The sequence below is a fragment of the Lampetra planeri genome, chromosome 24, assembly GCF_965212315.1.
Source record: "Lampetra planeri chromosome 24, kcLamPlan1.2.h2, whole genome shotgun sequence".
Lineage (NCBI taxonomy): Eukaryota > Metazoa > Chordata > Hyperoartia > Petromyzontiformes > Petromyzontidae > Lampetra > Lampetra planeri.
The window spans coordinates 12,299,093-12,317,548 of record NC_136130.1 but is presented as its reverse complement, the minus strand read 5'-3'; positions in this window follow the sequence as shown (position 1 = coordinate 12,317,548).

Below are 18,456 nucleotides of genomic sequence, written 5' to 3'. Positions count from 1 at the left end.
GGGGCTCTTTAGTCGCGTGCGTCACGAGCACAAACACCCAAGCCGCCTTCACCGACGTGATCACACAAGCGTAGAGTGGGTTGATGAAGAGTTGTTAATTGACAGTTATTGTAAATACTTGATAACTTGTCAATTAACAACTTGTCATCAAGTTTTACATCGTCTACTTGAATAACATTCCACGTGGGCAAAAAAAAGTTACTTGTCAAGTAAAACATATTTTTAACAGTTTCCATTCACCTATCCACGCGTTTCCAGTCTAGACGCACAGATACTCCCAAACGAGCGTGTCTCAATGGTCATTATGGCTGTTTTTAGTGTATCTCAGGAGAGAGGAAACTTATGCTATTGGTGGAGTTTAAACAACACTACAATGTTTTCATCAACACCTCCAAGGCAAGTGTTGCAGCAATTATTGCAAGTGGCTCTGTGGCATATAAAAAAAATATATTAAAACGTTACCTTTATGAGCGCTCAAAATCCTCCGTGAAAAAAAAAACAATCGAGTGACTTCACAACATTGGCTGCATGTGCATGTGTTGGCATTAATCAGGGAGCATGCAGCGAGCGTGCGCCACTGTGTTAATTACACACGATCACACTTGCACGATCTCCCCGCTTTTGCACCAACGAGTAACAACCACCGCATTGAGGCAGGGGGTTGCATGTTCACGAGCTGTGGGCCCTTATGTTATTAGCATATAATAACGCGGCACACTCGAGTCACTCCACCATGGGGATGCTGCCGCGGTCCAATGGTTTAGCGAGCTGGATTCGCAATCCAATCCAGAGTTAGGCCGGTTCTATTCCTGGTTCTATCCCTGGTTCTATTCCTGGTTCTATCCATGGTTAAATCCCTGGTTCGATTCCTGGTTATATCCCTGGTTCTATTCCTGGTTCTATCCCTGGTTCTATTCCTGGTTCTATCCATGGTTAAATCCCTGGTTCTATTCCTGGTTCTATTCCTGGTTCTATCCCTGGTTCTATTCCTGGTTCGATTCCTGGTTATATCCCTGGTTCTATTCCTGGTTCTATCCCTGGTTCTATTCCTGGTTCTATTCCTGGTTATATCCCTGGTTCTATTCCTGGATATATCCCTGGTTCTATCCCTGGTTCTATTCCTGGTTCTATTCCTGGTTATATCCCTGGTTCTATTCCTGGTTATATCCCTGGTTCTATTCCTGGTTCTATTCCTGGTTCTATCCCTGGTTCTATTCCTGGTTCTATTCCTGGTTCTATCCCTGGTTCTATCCCTGGTTCTATTCCTGGTTAAATCCCTCCGTCTCTGTGCACCCAGCACAGTATAAATGGGTAACACCACAGTCGATTGTCAGGTCGCGTATGGTGGAGTCAGGTGTGGCTACTCTCACCTCTTCAAAAACGTCTTGCCAGTGTGGAAGCGTAGGCCAAAAGCCGTATGAATGGCTCTCTTAATCTCCTTCTAGCGGAGAGCTTTTTTGCAGCAGCAGCTTGAGCAAGCAATTGCAGGGCAGCACCTTTACCGCTTACATGAGCCCACGAAACCATCATCTGAGCCTCTCCTGATCCAGCAGGATAGAATGTAGCTGGTTGTGTGGCCCCTTACAGACATATCAACTGTCCATGTACCACCATGTACAGTATGGCAAATCATAAATGTTGATACAATATGCAATTACATTTACACAATTAACACCCAAGACATTTAGTTAATAACTCATGATACTTAATAACTAACAATGTAATAGTCACACTTTTATATCGTTTAAAAAAATACCACTGCCCAGTTTAATCCGAGTCACTTTCACCATGTAATAAAATAAAATCCAGTGACCATATTGGAGAAAAAGACTTGTCACGTTGTAGATTAAGAAACCAGCATGAGATTATGCATGTGAAAGTAACCACTGTTTAAATGCCTGTCTCACTTCCATTACCTTCTGACCACACTGAAGTTTTGGAACGTGACCAGACTGTGCAGGCCTTGACTGATGCATCAGGGAAGTGGTAGATACATAAACTCGCAATCCTAGTTTCCCACTTGCTTTCAAGTCGCAAAAACGCGGTGGCCCTTAATGGCATCCAATGTCTATTATTTTGCCATACAGTATCTTCCTACAGAAATATAGGGTTTGACCAGAATGTGTGATGGCAAACATGGGAGATGCAATGTCCTTGCCACTAAATGATGTATTACCAACACATTATTGTGAAACAAGACAGATACATTTGGGATATATGTTTTGAACCTGAAATTGAAAAAATAATGTGTCGCCCTTCATGGCAAACACCTCTTTGAGAGCCAACAATTTTGACAGTAGATTTATTTTGATTTGTCAACATCACCGAATCACGAGTGAAACATATGGCATTTTATTAAAACTAAATAAAGATGAAATATTATAAAAAGCTCTCCCAGTGTGCAATGGGTTTATTGTTGGTGTATCCTCATGATGCATATTATATAAACTTTTCATTCAATATTGTTTATACTTTGTTATGTTATAAAACCATGACTCAATACTCAGGTTTTCCAGAGGTTTCAGTACAAAAATATATCTTTTGTAAAACACTACATTCAATTTTGGCACATCAATTAAGTTGAGATCACATACCTTATATTGTCATTGTTTCGATTGTATGCAATCGACTATGCTTCATATAGCATTGAAGGCAAAAATGTATAATCTGATTATTTTTAAATCACACGTCCAATAACCACAATGTCGCTTTTAAATAATAATATAATTTTATAAAGTAAGTGTTATGAGCTTCGAATTTCGTAAAAAAACCCGAGAATTATTATGCCAGGGCTTTAACGTGCCTCAATATATTACGGTACTGTACATACAAGAACAAGAGTCTGGGACATTGAATTTAAGCATGGCCATCATTGACCATGTTTTCTTTTTATCCGAACAAATTGCTTCTAGCTTGTTACAGAACAACATTATGGGCATGCCCACACTTAAAACAATTTAAGCACAAATTGTTCTCCTAATAACAATATCGCTGTAATGGTGCATTCATTCCGAGACTTGTAGGGATTTTAAACTAATCCAAAGACATAAAACTGTTCTACTGGAACTTAGAAAATTAACAATGCAATTGCATTAACAAAATTAGCCTTTTGTAATTGGATATAACAAAACATCACACAATATAATGAGTGTGGTAACCTAAACAAGGTTTATGAATCGAACAAGTACCCATTGATAATGCTCACAAGTAACGCGTATGGTTAAAATCCTTAGTTGTCCACAGTTTAGGGGAAAACAGTCCCACCACTTGGTAAACTATAATTGATACTGTTTGTGTTTAGTACTTGAGTCTATTTTACTGGTCCCATGTGGTGACCCATAACTTCAGGAGGGTAGTTTATTGATCACAGTTCACAGATGCCTGTTCTTTAACTTTCCACTGTGCGTGGTTTGCAATACGCTGAGCCACACACTCGTCTGCAAGGGTAATAATAATAATAATTTACAATTGTAAGGCATATTTCATCTGTAGATCTCAATGCGCCTTACAAATGTCATATCTAGCAGAATCAACAATATGCTTTTCTTATGAGGACCCAATGACGCGCCCAAAGTCGTTCTGCTTGTCTGAAGTTTTGGAGGAAACCCCATCGCCTCCAACTGCAGCTCTGTTATAGTCCGTACAAAAACAGACTATGGTCAAGGTGTCATCTTCATATTGAAAAATAAAACCATGTAGACTACAGACAGGGGAAGACGGGCAGGAAATCAAAGGAGGCGAGAGGAGATAGCAGCACAAAAGGAGAAACTTGTGAAAAGAATAATGGAAAAAGTGGACAGGAGCCACCCATGTTGGTCAACTGTGTGCGTTGGCAGAGTGAGGATCTTGACGGCGGTGCTACTCATGGGATTCTCCACGGCACTCCTCCCGCGGCCCCTGACGTGGCTGCGGGTTTGTACTGGAATGTGACTCGATCCATTCCACACGCCGAATCGTGCCAAACACCACCTCGTGAATTAGCAAATAGCATATCGCCAGGATTTAGCAAATGTGCGGAAGCAGACTCGACGTGAATTATGCCTTAACGCAGCTAATTAAGCTTTCAGACAGCGCACAGATAAGCACACAGTTTACTGTGCAGTATAGTTTATTCTCCAATTTGTGATTTTTGTTGTTGTTGCTTGTAGCAAAGAAATTATCTCAGAAATCAAGTGAAATGGATGTACGGGTAGTTTTTGATACTATACAGTATTGCTGAAATATATTCCCTTTGGTAACACATCTATATTAGTTTTAAAACACGTTGTGATAGGGATTTCAAAATGCACACTTCTTTACCCAGGGCAATACGTGCAGGAATATGCTGTTAACGAAATGGGGGAAAGCGTCAGGTTTTTCCTCTGTGACTATTATACGTGCATTATTCACTTTACCTAAGTTTTGATGAAATTCACTTCTTTGTAAATACCACTGGACAGTACTCTTTTGTTTTTTTTTTCGGTAAAGTCACATCGGTAAAAAATCAAGTGAAAGAAAACTAAATTAAATCACGACGTTAATTTAGTTTTCATTTATGTATTTAAACTCCTGTACTTCGCCCTTGAGTTGATACTGAATCCTGTAATGTCACCCATGGATACTTCTGTAAACACTTTGAACTATTGTTGTGACATAGAATTGATAAGATAAACTTGGAATTACAATTCTGTATTCATGAAAATTGAGAGGCACCTTGGTTCATTGGAAATCATGACATCATTATCACAACATTGCAATTCCGTGTAACTGCAGTACTGTAGTCATGAGACAAAGATGATGTATGTTTTCTCCCAATATGCCTTACCATTACAGAACACCGTAATTCAATTTAATCAGACTCACGCTGCTCCCAAACAGCCTGTGTACACACGGTGTAATTCAGTAATTAACTACACAGTTCAGGATTCCATTAATTACACTAATTTAATTACACACGTGCCATTTCCTATAAAATAATAAGCCTAATCATGCAAAATAACAAAACAAATGTAGTAACTCGAGTGACATTTAATCATGTTTGCCATATTTTTGGTTAATTTGCAAAGCATAATTTAGTACTGTAATATACTTTAAAAATCTTAACTCTAAAACGCAACCTAAATTGAGTGCACTGTTTTACGAGTACAGCTATGTTGTAAATCCACAGCTGGATCAGGACCGCTCCACGCCGTGCAGGCGGTGGCGGGTCCTTATTTGACTATACTTCACCACGCTGGTCAGTATGGATTGGTGAATGTGGGGAGCATCGGCGTGAGAACACAGGGGAGTGCAGAGCAATGAATGTTGCTGCTGCACTGCCCACTGCTGCATTGCCCACTGCTGCATTGCCCACTGCTGCATTGCCCACTGCTGCACTGCCCACTGCTGCACTTACCACTGCTGCACTGCCCACTGCTGCACAACACCCATCCGACCAGTTTCAGATGATGCCGCCTGCTTTATGGTGGAGGGTCGACTATCACAAGCACCATCTAGGCTCAACCCAGCTTAGCTTTCGAGATCTGACGAAATCAGATCATAAGCGGATCTATTGAATTAAAACTGTATTATGCTCATTTACCCAAAACAGCGTCACTGAGTCTCAAGTCTATATCCAGGAGGGATGCTTGCCCAATACCATTTACATTGTACGTGTACGATTTCCAGATACAGGACACCAGAGAGCCAAGAGGAAATCTACGTAGAATAGCGGGAGGACATACAAACTCCGCACACAAAGGTGCCCGTTGGGAATCGAAGAGGCCCCTCTTGCTGGAAGGCACAAACTTGTTTTACCACCTCACCACCCTGCCACCACATACACATGCATTCCTCTTTTTTCATAGGTGGTAGTTTCTCACGTAAATGTTTGTATGTACAGTATATTACCATGTGTTTATTGCCGTTGCTCAATAAAGTGTGTGTTTAAAATTTCGAGTACAACTTTAGGAGGCCGGGCACTGGGAGATGGAGAGCGGGGTTGGTGCGCTGGGCTCCACGCAGCCGGACAAGGGCCTCATATCCCGGGGAAGGATCTAGGAAAACAGGCTTCTTGGGCTGGGCTGGGCCTAAATTACTAGCGAGACTGAATATAAAATTTCCCATACGAATCTTTCAAAGCTAAACATTTTTATTTTCCAAAATAAATCCAGTGAAGTAATAACTGAGGCGTGCTGTGTATTGTTAACCCGCTCGCATTTCACCACCGATCACGCAAACTCTGGCACGACAAAGATGGCTTCCACGGCACTTTTCCTCATGCCGGTTATGTTGTGACGTCACCACGTTGCTAGGAAACCGCGAGGCGCGCTCCGCCAATCAACTCCCTCGGAATACTCGGAGCGCCACACAGTGGGGGGCAGCCCCCCCTCCCCAAGGGTGGAGCCCGCCCCAGCCCCCCCAGGTGGGTCTCACTCGCCCCCCCCCCCCCGCCCGTGGTGGTGGCTGTGTGCGTGGCGCGGCGTGGCGCCACAGCTCCACGCACGGGAGATGTTTCACCGTGGGACGGACTGATGCCGACTTGGATTGCAAACAACATCCGCACACATGGGAGCACTCATTCCGCGTTGTGCGGACACACGTCGCCCATGCGTGTTCTCCCTTCTCCGATGACCTCTCTACGCGCGAATGTTTAAATTTATTAATTAAAATGTTAAATACAGCACGGTATCATATAGCCATTAAGTGCTCTGCCCTCTTGTCATCTACAGCGAATGAGCGCACAGCTCGTTAAGGGGCTGGCTCATATTTCTACCCCCCCCCCAAAAAAAAAAAATTCCTCGTCGCCACGTTCCAAGATTTATGGGACAATTGTCCATTAGGAGACAATTTGGCGTCGCGAACAGAGCGATTCCCCGGAACGACCGCTCTCGCCGAGCCACAATGGCCATGGGGCCATTGTTAAATATCGTGATGGTGGTGATGTCCCTCCCGCTGAGGGTCCCGCGGCTCGGCGCAGCATCGGTCACGCCCAGCGGTGGCAGTTGCTGCTGCTACGAGGCTTAGTTATAGACGTTACAGAGAGGAGAGAGCAAACACAACATTAATAAAATATGAGCGGGCTATAAAATAACGTAATAAATGCCAGGCAGCAAGTGCAGAAGAAAAATCCCTCTCTTCGTCTTAACGATATGTCGCTCTGTTAAGGAATCGATAGTGACGCGATGTTCGCTTCTAAGTGCAGATGTAGCAGCAGATGTAAGAGGAGGAGGAGGCAGTGGAGGGTGGGGCGCTGATAGGGGCCGCGCTTCTCTCCTCTCGCCGTCTCCTCCATCACCACAGCCGCTGCCGCACGCCGCTCGCTCGGCCAGTGCGCCTCTCCCTCTAAACGTTTCCTGTGTTTTATGTAATCGCCCATTAAGCTCGTTTACCGGTAGCGCACTGATGGCAATCAGCGCTTCGTCTTCGTCCCCGCGGCGTCACGCGGGGTTCCCCGGGGGCCCGAGGCGGCGGCGGCGGCGATAAAAGCGGCGGCGGCGGCGCAGATGGCTCCTGGACGCGCCGCGTCCTGGAGGGGGCTCCGCGCCGCCCTCGCGGGGTTCCCCGCCGCCGCCGCCGCCTGCTGCTGCTGCCGGGGCCCGCGGGCTACGGACGGCGTCGGTGGAAGCCGCGACCAGGGCCGGCCAACCCACCCGGGCCTGCGACGCTCATCCGCCCCTGCCTCCAAGAGGGAACGGGGCTGCAGCAAAAAGCGCTTCAGATTCGCCGCGACCACCACCCCCCTTTCCATTCTGCCTCTATCCCTGTCTCCCCCCTCCGCCCACTAACTCGCCCTCCTCCTCGTTCGCCTCCCTCCATAGGCTAACAACGTAGGCGCAGCGCACTCGTCTCCAATAGCCGTCATACCGATAGAGGCGCGTGCACGAGGCCGGCTGTGGGGCGAGCGGGAGCCGCCGGGTGCTGAGCGACGCTCCGCGGCCGACCGGGGGCCCCGAGCCCCGCGGGCGCTGTCCAGCTGCTGAATCGGAGCCGCGTGGCAGGCGGGCGAGGTAAGAGGCCAATTCCGCTCAGCCTGCACGCAGCCTGCACACGACGGACGCAGGGCGGAACACTTTGAGCCGGGAATGTGTCGAGGCGTCTACGTGGACCCAAGCGCACTCGAAGCCGAGGCGAATCGCGCCGCCGCCGCCGCTGCTCGAGTTTGCTGATCCGCGCCGCGCATCTGGCTGCTAATGTTCTAACAACGGCAACGACAAAGGGTCGATCCCCGTGTTTATTGCGGAGATGTTCTCTCTTTAAGCGCGATACGATCAAATCACGTTCATATCTGCTCACGTCGCATCTTGTACGCAACGCCAATTTGTCATCGTCTGATTATCCTGACAGCCCCATGGTAGCAAGGTAGCGGTGGGGGAATGATATCTACCTGTTACGCCTTTATTACATGCGTGTGACATGTGACATGTGTAAGCCGTACGCGATGCATACCCAGTGCCTGCTAGCAGTGCTGGGCTATCAACCGCGCCGCTCGCCTTTGTGTGAGACCGCTAATGCCCGTGTATAATATCCCTCTGAGCATCCGTCTTGAATATTTAATATTGCCATCGTACAAAAAGGCGACTTGTAAAATGCCGTGTTTCTTCTGTTCGGTATCGATATCAAATGCGATGTGAATTCCCGAGAATCAATATTAACATCAGTGCACAGAACGTATAACCATCCGCACACGGGAAATTTTGCATAAAATGTAACGGGCACTGGGCTGATGTGAATAATTCCGAGTCAGCACTCACCGTACCTTATTGTATGGCGCCTTGTCAAATGTACACACACACTAACCGTGCGCTATATGATCGCGTTTAATTTAATAATCTACTCTACTAAATGTATAATCATCTGTATTGATAATGCAGTGCATGTTTCATATATTGCAACGGTTCTAATATTACTGTCACTCATCATTGCCTGTGATAGCGTGTGGACTTGGAATGTGTATACATATGTGTGTGTGTGTTTGTGATTGTCCTCCGGTGTAACCCTCTGCTTCAACAGGCAAAGTGAGACGTTGAGCCGCAATGGGGAAAGCTCACGACCGTCAATAGCTCCTCGCGGCGACGCGTATTCTTGGGTAAATAATACGTTTCCCGCTGTTATTGCTTAAGAATACACGTAGCCGGGGGGAGTGCGAGCAGCCACGGCGGCCCGACAGCAGCGAGCCGCGCGCTAATGGAATATTGGGATCGGATGAGTCAGCGACGTGAAGGCCGGGGAAATGTCACGAGCGCAGGGCTCAGCCTAAGGAGCTCCTGCCAAGACGCGATGTCGCGAGAGACATCGCGTCTTGGCAGGAGCTCCTGCCAAGACGCGATGTCGCGAGAGACATCGCGTCGCCCCTTCATATCATACTCTCGCACACACACGCGTACACCCTTTCTGCATTGATGCATGTGTTTACCTTTAATTGTCGCCGACGATTCTCTCTCTGTGTTTGTCCTACTGCTGTGAGCTGGCTGTGTGTGTCGCGGCCAATGGGACAGTGAGGCGCACGTGCTCTCAACGGCCGGTGGTCGGCGTGCCGGCTCTGTCTGTCATGTGCCAAATGAGTGTGTGTGAGTGTGTGATTGTGTATGGGTGTGTGTGTATGAGTGTGTGTGTGTGTATGAGTGTGTGTGTATGTGACGATTATCTGAACCGGTACTGGGTCTCCCCTAGGTCGACTCAGCTTTAAACGAGTACCCGGTGTAGTGTGTAAACATTGTCACTGGAGAGACAAAGGCGGCCAGGCGTGGTGTTGGCCACCCACTCCCTCGTGTGCCGTGCCAGCCTTCACAGGTGTTCGCTAACAGCACTTGCCCCAACAGTCTGTTAAGGCTATACGGGGGATCTTTGTCTTTTTTATGTATATGCGTGTGGGGAGCGGTCGTGTAGTGGTTGGCGCGCTGCGCTAGGAACCCGGCGACCCGAGTTCGATTCCCGCTCACGGCCAACACCCAGTGACGATTATCTGAACCGGGCATGGGCCTTTCCTAGGTCGGCTCAGCCTAAAATGAGTACCTGGGGTGGTGTGCCAACATCGCCACTGGGGAGACAAAGGCGGCCGGGCGTGGTGCTGGCCACCCACCCCCTCGTGTGCCGTGCCGGCCTTCATAGGTGCTCGCTAATAGCACTTGCCCCAACAGTCTGTTAAGGCTATACGGGGGATCTTTGTCTTTGTGTGCGTGTGTGTGCGGAATGCGGTGAGTCACACAGGACTGTGGGGCAGGGCACGCTCGCTATCGTGATTTGTAATTTACGTTAAAATAGGGAGGAGAACACATTTTAACGTTTGTCACTTGCCTAATTGTATTGCATAGCTGTTACGTCTGCGTGTATTTGAACAGGCATAAATGCAGTCACCTGTTTTAGCTGCTACCCGAAACCTTCAGGTGGTGTCATGTCACTGTCTAGTTAAGAGCTAATCTCGCCGTATTTTACCATCACACCAATGCGCATGCGCACACGTGATGTTTGACACGCTTGTAGACATATATCTATTATTTCTGATAGCATGAGCGTCAGGTGATAACCCAAACACTGGAGTATTTTCAAAGAAATGTTTTATAATCAATAAATTCTGCAAGAACAACAACAACAACGGTATCGATTGGGTGAGCCAAGCTGCATGGGAACCCGCGTGGCGCCGTGATGTGTGGACGGCCCGTGGTGGTGTAACAAGCCAAGCAGCAGCAGCGGCACGTGTTGCGCCTGTTGCACCTGTTGCGCGCTGTCTCCAGAGCGCTGCACTCCTCACCGCAGTTTGTCGTCAAACTCCACAAATGCGCGGCGGTGCCGTGCATGCCCCGTCGCCGTTTTCCGTCTCCTTCGCGTGATCGCGGCTTCCTTCATTAACCTCACAGGGCTGCATCGTATGATTGTGTTATTAGTTTAATGTATCAAAGTGAAAATCGATGGCACTGTAGCCGTTGCCATAAATGTATCGCGCACGTCTCCTGGCTTGACAAATGAATCAATAGGTTTCAACTCCCTACTCCTTATGCCTAAAGCCGTCATCCGGCACGGGATTACACGCGGCTCGCGGGAGCCACGTTGCCAATCAACGGGCTGCGACCCCCCCTCCTCCCTCCTACCCCCTCCTCCTCCCCCATCCTCCTCCCCCCCTCCTCCCCCCTCTTCCTCCCCCCTCCTCCTCCCCCTCCTCCCCCCTCCTCCTCCTCCCCCTCCGCTCCCCCCTCCTCCTCCCCCTCCTCCCCCCCCTCCTCCTCCCCCTCCGCTCCCCCCTCCTCCTCCCCCTCCTCCCCCCCCTCCTCCTCCCCCTCCGCTCCCCCCTCCTCCTCCCCCTCCTCCCCCTCCGTTCCGGGCCTGGAGGCTCGCCCGAGTCGGCCCGGCGCGCCCTCCCACCGCCGCCTCCCCACCCCATCACGTGCAGCCTGTGCAGCCTGTGCTGCACGTGCAGCCTGTGCAGCCTGTGCTGCACGTGCAGCCTGTGCAGCCTGTGCAGCACGACGTGGGAGCGGCGTTCTTCACTGCAACACCCGCGGGCCACTGGCGGCGCCTGGCGGCCTTGAGTGCGGCCCCCGACAGGACACAAATAGCGACGAACCCCCCCAATGGTTTCAAATGTGTGGCGGCCCTCACACTGATAATGTCTTGTCGGGGAAAGTGGCCCCCCTCTGAAAATTAACGAAGAGCACTGCTTTAGAGCGTCCTATATACAGTTTATTGAAACAATTCATGACACGCTGGTGTGGAGACATGGCCCTTGTCGCGTCGAGGAGCAAGGGCTGTCACCAATGACATCTGGTAAACCAGCAGCAGTATTTCATCACACGCGCGTGCAGTGATTATACTGCGTTGGGAGTGTTGCACAGGTACAAATAGCTAAAACTGAACACAACCATTACGGCCACTGCCCTAAAGAGGAAACATAGGGTAGGCGGCTCTTCTGCACAGCAGTTTTATTGACTTGCAGGCATGACTGCAGATGAGACACAGAAGGTCGAAATGGGTCGAGAATTTTCGAGCTTGAACAATTGTTGCTGATTAATGTCTAGAAGGGCGATAGGTCGATACAATAATAAAATATATATTTGTATGTGCAGATAGAGAACGGAGATGGATTTATTTGAGCAACTCCTGGTCGATGTTGGTGATGTGTGGTGTGTGTGTGTAGGTGAAAGCAAGGCAGGTAGGGACATGCACCAGAGTCCATCCACGTTACTGTCACTGTGTTCTTGCAGCACACTGCGAGGCAGTGGTCACCTTTTCAAATGTCACGACACCAGGCAATGAAATGCAGCATCCTCGTTCTCTTAAAGTGTCATCTACACGAGCGGCAAAAAGCACATGAAAGCTGTCCGCAGTTTAATCTGGCGTGATCCCAAATCAAAACCAATTCAGTAGAATGGCTGAGTTCAAGCAAGCTGCCTCGTTTGGATGTTGTGTACCCGTTTTTTTAATGTTTTTGTTTCGCCAACATTATTTTGGATTGTTACTGTTTTTTTTCCTGAGACGAACGATACACTCGAATCTCTCATAGGTCAGTGCAACCCTTCTTGGCAGAGAACGGCCCGGGGAAGCGGATTTCACAGAGCTACCTCTGAGATCCCTTCAAGTAACCTCTGGTCCACACAGCAGAGGGCAGCAGCACGGTGTAACCGTCTCGGAACGCGAAGCACGGCGATGCACAGGGACATCCTGGGCGCGCAGTGGGATCTGCACGACGCGCACGGCATGGCATGCCACACGGCAGCCGGTGACACGTCGCACGTGGGAGAGACCCGTGCCTCTCAAACAGAATGATGTCTCCCAGTGGCACTGAATCACAGAGCAGCCGGCTAAACGTGTTGCGTGACAGGAGCACCGCAAACAAAGTTGCTGATTCATTGACTGCAGTCAACAGCCCCTTTTGCTCTCGTCATCAAGAATGGCAGAACACTCCACACACCAACCAATATTGGTCATCTTCGTAGACATTTGCTTTTTAAGAGATAAGAAAAGTTCATCAATTACATTGAGTGTGGAGTGCGTCGCGCTCTGAATCCGCGGCCCGAGTTTGAGTCCCGCTAAAAACAGGCGCCCATCATCGGTGAGAGATTTCAGAGCTGGTCCTGCTCTCCTCCACTTCACCAACCCGCACTCACCAGCGCGGCGAAGTACGTTCAAGCAAATTAAACACGACTGGCCATGGTGTGGAGAGTTCTTCCTTCATCTGTATGTTGAGAATCACTGGAATGCATTGTTCTAGTTATTATAACTGTATTTGACGTTGCGGCCCAAGGCCCCATTCAAAGGGAGACTTTTAGTCTCAATTGGCTCTCGCCTGGTTGAACAATAAACGATCTGCTGGTGAACTGCGGTGGCCTTCTCGGTCCATTTCACTCATTGGCGCGGGGTGGCCGTCTGGGCCGTGGTGCAGGCAGCAGCGAGGCCCGTCCCTCTCCCTCCATCGCCCACTGCTCGAGCCTCGTGGCAGTTGCACCGCCTGCGCACGCCCCTGACTCCACGACGACAACTATATGCGGAGAGCCCTGCAATAGTCAACAACCATATACATCAACGCGCATTGTCCACATTGTCTACGTTATTAGCAACAAGTGTAAGTGCAGTAATGCACATTCGGAACGCACTCTGTCCACTGCACTTCATGCACAGTCGTTGTAGAGAATCTAAGTAACACGATACGTAAGCAGACAATACGCCTTCCCACAGCTGTCCCACCAAATAATAAATAAATATCGTTTCTACACATCCCATCAGCCACACGGCCTTATGGGAGTGAACCGTTGAAGCGGCGGGTTGCTTCAGTGAAAGCAAACGCTGAGCCGGTTTCGACGTCCAGTGTCTCATCAGCAGAGTCGGGCTCGCTTCAACCAATGCGAGTGGACTGGCCAATTGTTTAGAGGCAAGGACTCTCCCCTTCCCATCAGCACTGCGGCTGATGGGATGTCTAAAGAATTTCTATTTTTTAATGTGGAGGGAGAGCGATGGGAAGGAGGTGATTTGTGTGCTGTTATTTCCATCCCTTGTACTCAATGCCGTGACCTCGAACCGGTTCCCAAAGGGGGAGCACGACCTATGTGGCAGAGCGGAGCACCCTGACACCTCCCTACATAGCAGGGGTGCAGCACGCAGAGCCATCCGCTCATACCGGGCTCTCAGCTCACTCATCATGTGCCAGAGTCCACGCGTGTTTGATTAGCACGTCTTTAATTGCTTCACGTCACCGCCCTTGTCAAGAGAGGTCACCGCAACTCACCGCGGCGTTTTTATTCGGCGATTGAATCGACGCGCGTCGCCTAAAACGCCGACGTCTGAGGGCGCAACTCGTCACGCCTCGTGGCCTTTGTGACGCAGCGAGAGACGTGCGCGCCATCTTGTGCGGCGTGCGCGCCATCTTGAGAGGCATGCGCGCCATCTTGCGCGGCGTGTGGCTCAGCGACGCGGTCGTTGACAAAGAACAAGGGACGAGATCTAAAAAGTGCGCAAAGAAGCACACTTGAGAGACGATGCACGCTTGAGAGTATGTCGCGATATGGATGTGGAGGAGAGCGACGTGATCCACACCGCTGAGCAGAGTGAGTGAGGGGGGTGGGCGGGAGACGTCGCGAGAAGACGGTGGACAATGGCCACGGTGGTGGCGGCCTGGCAGCCAAGGAAGAAATCCGGGAAGGAAGTCCATCGAGGAGATGGAACGAAAGAATCAGCTTGAGTGCAGCAGGTGTTGAGTGAATTAAGACCTCGCAGAAATAAGAAAGAAGGCGACGGCTTGGAGAGGCCTTAATTCGGCAGTGGATTGTCCATGGCTGATGATGATGATGATGACGGCACTGCGGAGAATTTGCAAGGCACGGGACAGGCTTTCCTAACACCACGAGCGGCCATTTTTTTTCGCACAGGTATTGAGGACACTCTCGATTACCTCTGATGCGCATCACATGAGATTTGAGACCTTCAAAGGCATCGCTTTTTTACAGATGACCATCTATTGAATTTAACAGATCCACTGTGTGTAGCTTTTAAATCTAGGTGATTAGCGAGTGCCATTTACAAAAAATGAAATAGTCCTATTGCCAATCATCGCTCTCGGGTGGATAAAGTATTTGCTACTTCGTGGTTAAGTCAACAGTGATTGTCCTATGGACAGACGCGTCCCCGACATAGTAATGTGGAATTTACACCGCTGGCTCAGAGCTGTGAAGAGATGAGCACGACATTATTCAAGCGTAGCATCTTTGTATCTATGTATATAGCGTAGCACCTATACATATACTTCGTGTGGTGGGTACGAGCAGTTTTAATTTAATTCCTTTAAATAATGTTCAATTTACTGCTTTGCCAATCCACTACTGTGTGAAGGCCGTGTCTGTCGTAGGAGTTGTTTGACCAAACCTCGCCACGTTGGTCACTGCGGATCGTTAATAGTCTGATGCCATCCCCAAGCCAATCATTGTTTATTTGATCTCATAAATGAGACAACTCAGGTTTGCAGAATATGTCTTAGTACTCAATCTTGCACGCATAAACTATTCACAGAAAATATAAGGGCATCAAATAAAAATGGTATTCTACGCCAACAAACTACTTAGACAATGTTCATGGATAAATATTTCTAAGAGCCAGGATCTATAAGCGGCAGTAAATTATTTTTTATTGACTCTGAAAATACTTTTGATTTGCCTGCAATAAATCAGCCAGCAAATGTTCAAGAGCCAAGTTATGAACTAGAAAAAAGAATCCCGTATAAAGAATGTATTAAAATATCTACAAAAAGGGAATGCTACATTGGTTATGCATGAACAACACAGTCATTCAGATCAAAAGACAAACCAGAGCCCCAACACTTCTACAGCAAGCTTTTAAAGTATTCAAATATTTGAAAAACAATCGCATGATCATGAACGTAGCTGATGTTTAAATATGTTTAACAGTGTGACATGCAAGTCTACAGTGGCCTTGTCCTCGTCTCAGCTGTCAAAGACTTAAGCATCGAGTGTACGTTGAATCAGACATGCTCACTCAACCCTCACATCGTTTCGCCTTGTTAACATTGAGTGGATTACAAACACAATAAAGGTTGCATTTCCCACTGTTAACCCGAAGAGGAATCTCTCCACTCTCTCTCTCTCTCATTGGGTGGAGGGCGCCCGTTGAAGAACCGCACAGTGGGCGGCACCGGTCAACGGAGTGTCTGACTTCCCAGGCGAGCACTCGTGTGGTGTCTATTGGCAGCCCCTAGGCCAGTGCTATACATTCCACATTGCCATGCCAGGGACACATCTCCCCGAATGTGTAGATTGTTTTCGTGATTTGGACTGATTGCAAGGACGGTGACGACCTTAGCCGGTGTGTGTATTCTCATATCCTGGTTTGAATTAAGCAAATTAGCCAATTGTTGCCAACACAATATTATAATAATAGTGTACGGTGCAACTGTGTGGGTGTGGATACCGGACACATAGCGAGCAAACTCAGCGGGGTGCTGCCAATGCAGGGATATACATTCGATTGGCCAAATTGAATATGAAATCACAATTACATCTGAATTTTTTTTTTTTACAAATTGAAACTGCAAGAATGGATGTTTGTTCATGCTGAATATACTATCGACAGGTTAACTCCACGGCTCAGAATTCGTCCTGCTTTCTGTATAAACAACTCTGCACCACTCTGCAGGGCAACTGCATTCTGGATGAACATGTTGAGTCAGTTTCTCAATGTGACGGTATCAGAGGAACGCGTAACGCCACTGGTACAACTTGTTCTCCCACCAACTCTTTACACCTAGAAATTGTTGGAAATGAGCCACAACCAAGACAATTTGAATTCAGCGTAAAGTGTTGTTTTTACGAAGTCACTTTAAATGCTTTTCGTACTTTTGGAATCCACGTCTTTTCTGCAAAAATATAATATTGCACACAACACATTTTCTGAAAACGTTCGTGTTAATAGCTCGTCAAAGTGATTATAATGACGTTCGTTTAATATTCAAAGTGATTATAATTACTTTGACTATTAAGCGAACGTTTTTATATGATGCACTGCTTCAGCAAACTGTGCGTAAAGTAAACCTATGATGCGGTAGTTTTCCCATTTATAATTTGTAGGTTAGTGTTAAGCATAATTTGTGTTACCTATAGTTTTAATTACAACAAGCAATAGGGATGATTGATAGCTGATGAAGTGAATAAAGGGCTCCGGGGAAATTGGAGCAACACAAAAGTCGCGTGCAACAAGTTTACCAAACAACGAATTACGGCGGTCGTAGGGACGGAGGAGGCTACGTGCAGAAGCGGGAGGGAAAGTTTCTGTCACGGCAAGACCACGAGGGATGGTGATGGCGTGGGGTGGCATTCGTTCAGCAGTGGATAAATCACGGCTGGTGGCGGTGATGATGACGACAAACAATATGTAGAAGAGGGCATTGCTATTAAACCAATCCAGGGTTTCTACTAGACACATTTATGTTCAGTGGCTTCAATGTTATTCACTTTGGCGGTAAAATAAATCCCATGATGTACACTATACTTTGTTTTCACACATTGTTGGCTGAGGATCAGTGGTAAATGCCGAGTAGCATTTTTTTGTCAGGCAATGCAATACGCGATGAATTTCAAATCCTGAAACCCTTGCAGCATGCGTGCGCCACTCTCTACACGGTCCGTACATTTTCTTGCTGACCGCAGATAACAACAAGGAGACGATACATACACGTCGTCGTTCTCCTGCCGTGGCCACGCCTGCGCGCCACGCCACGTCCCCATCTCCACGAAATCCATCGTTCTCCAAATCGCACCCGGCGCGTCTCGCTCCTCGCCCGTCGCACATAGCAACCCGAATGATCTTACATCTTCATAACCTGGTTCATGTATCTCCACATTCTTCATGGCCTGTCACAAGATCATCTGCCCCAAATATATTCTCATCAATTCTGGACAACCCTCCACCACCACCCTCTCTCTTGCTAAACAGTCGCACACTGCCCGCACGCATGACGCCCTGCCCGGCACTGTCTGCTCACGCAACCCCATCCATGACATCCCTGAGTTGGTTTCGAAGGCATTTACTCTCAAATTATCAACGGGTCTATCTGCTTTATCAGTTTCAAACTCTAATCCTCGCAGTTTCACAAACACTACAGAATCCTCATGTTATGTGCCAAGATTAACTTCCGTATTTGAAACTATTACATTGACCCTATCGCAACACTTGTAGCTTTCACAATGATTCCCTCTGTATTTGTTTTCAATGCTTCTGCACGATTTGAACAACCATGGCTCCTGTCTCTATTTAATTTACATTTCGGCTGATAGTTTATGCCCAGTTCCTGTATTCGTATTCGTAAATTCCCCTGCTGCTTAACGTTAACCTGTGTGTTACTAAGGACATATCTGTAGATTGAGTCTCAACGTATTTCTTGACAAATATGCTCTGGGGGTTGGCGCAGGCGGAAGGAGAGTGGGGATGGCGCTTCCAGGATGCGCGGCCGAGTTGTTGGAAACAAGGCAGCAGCGGCGGTGGTAGCGGTGGTGGTGGCAGTGG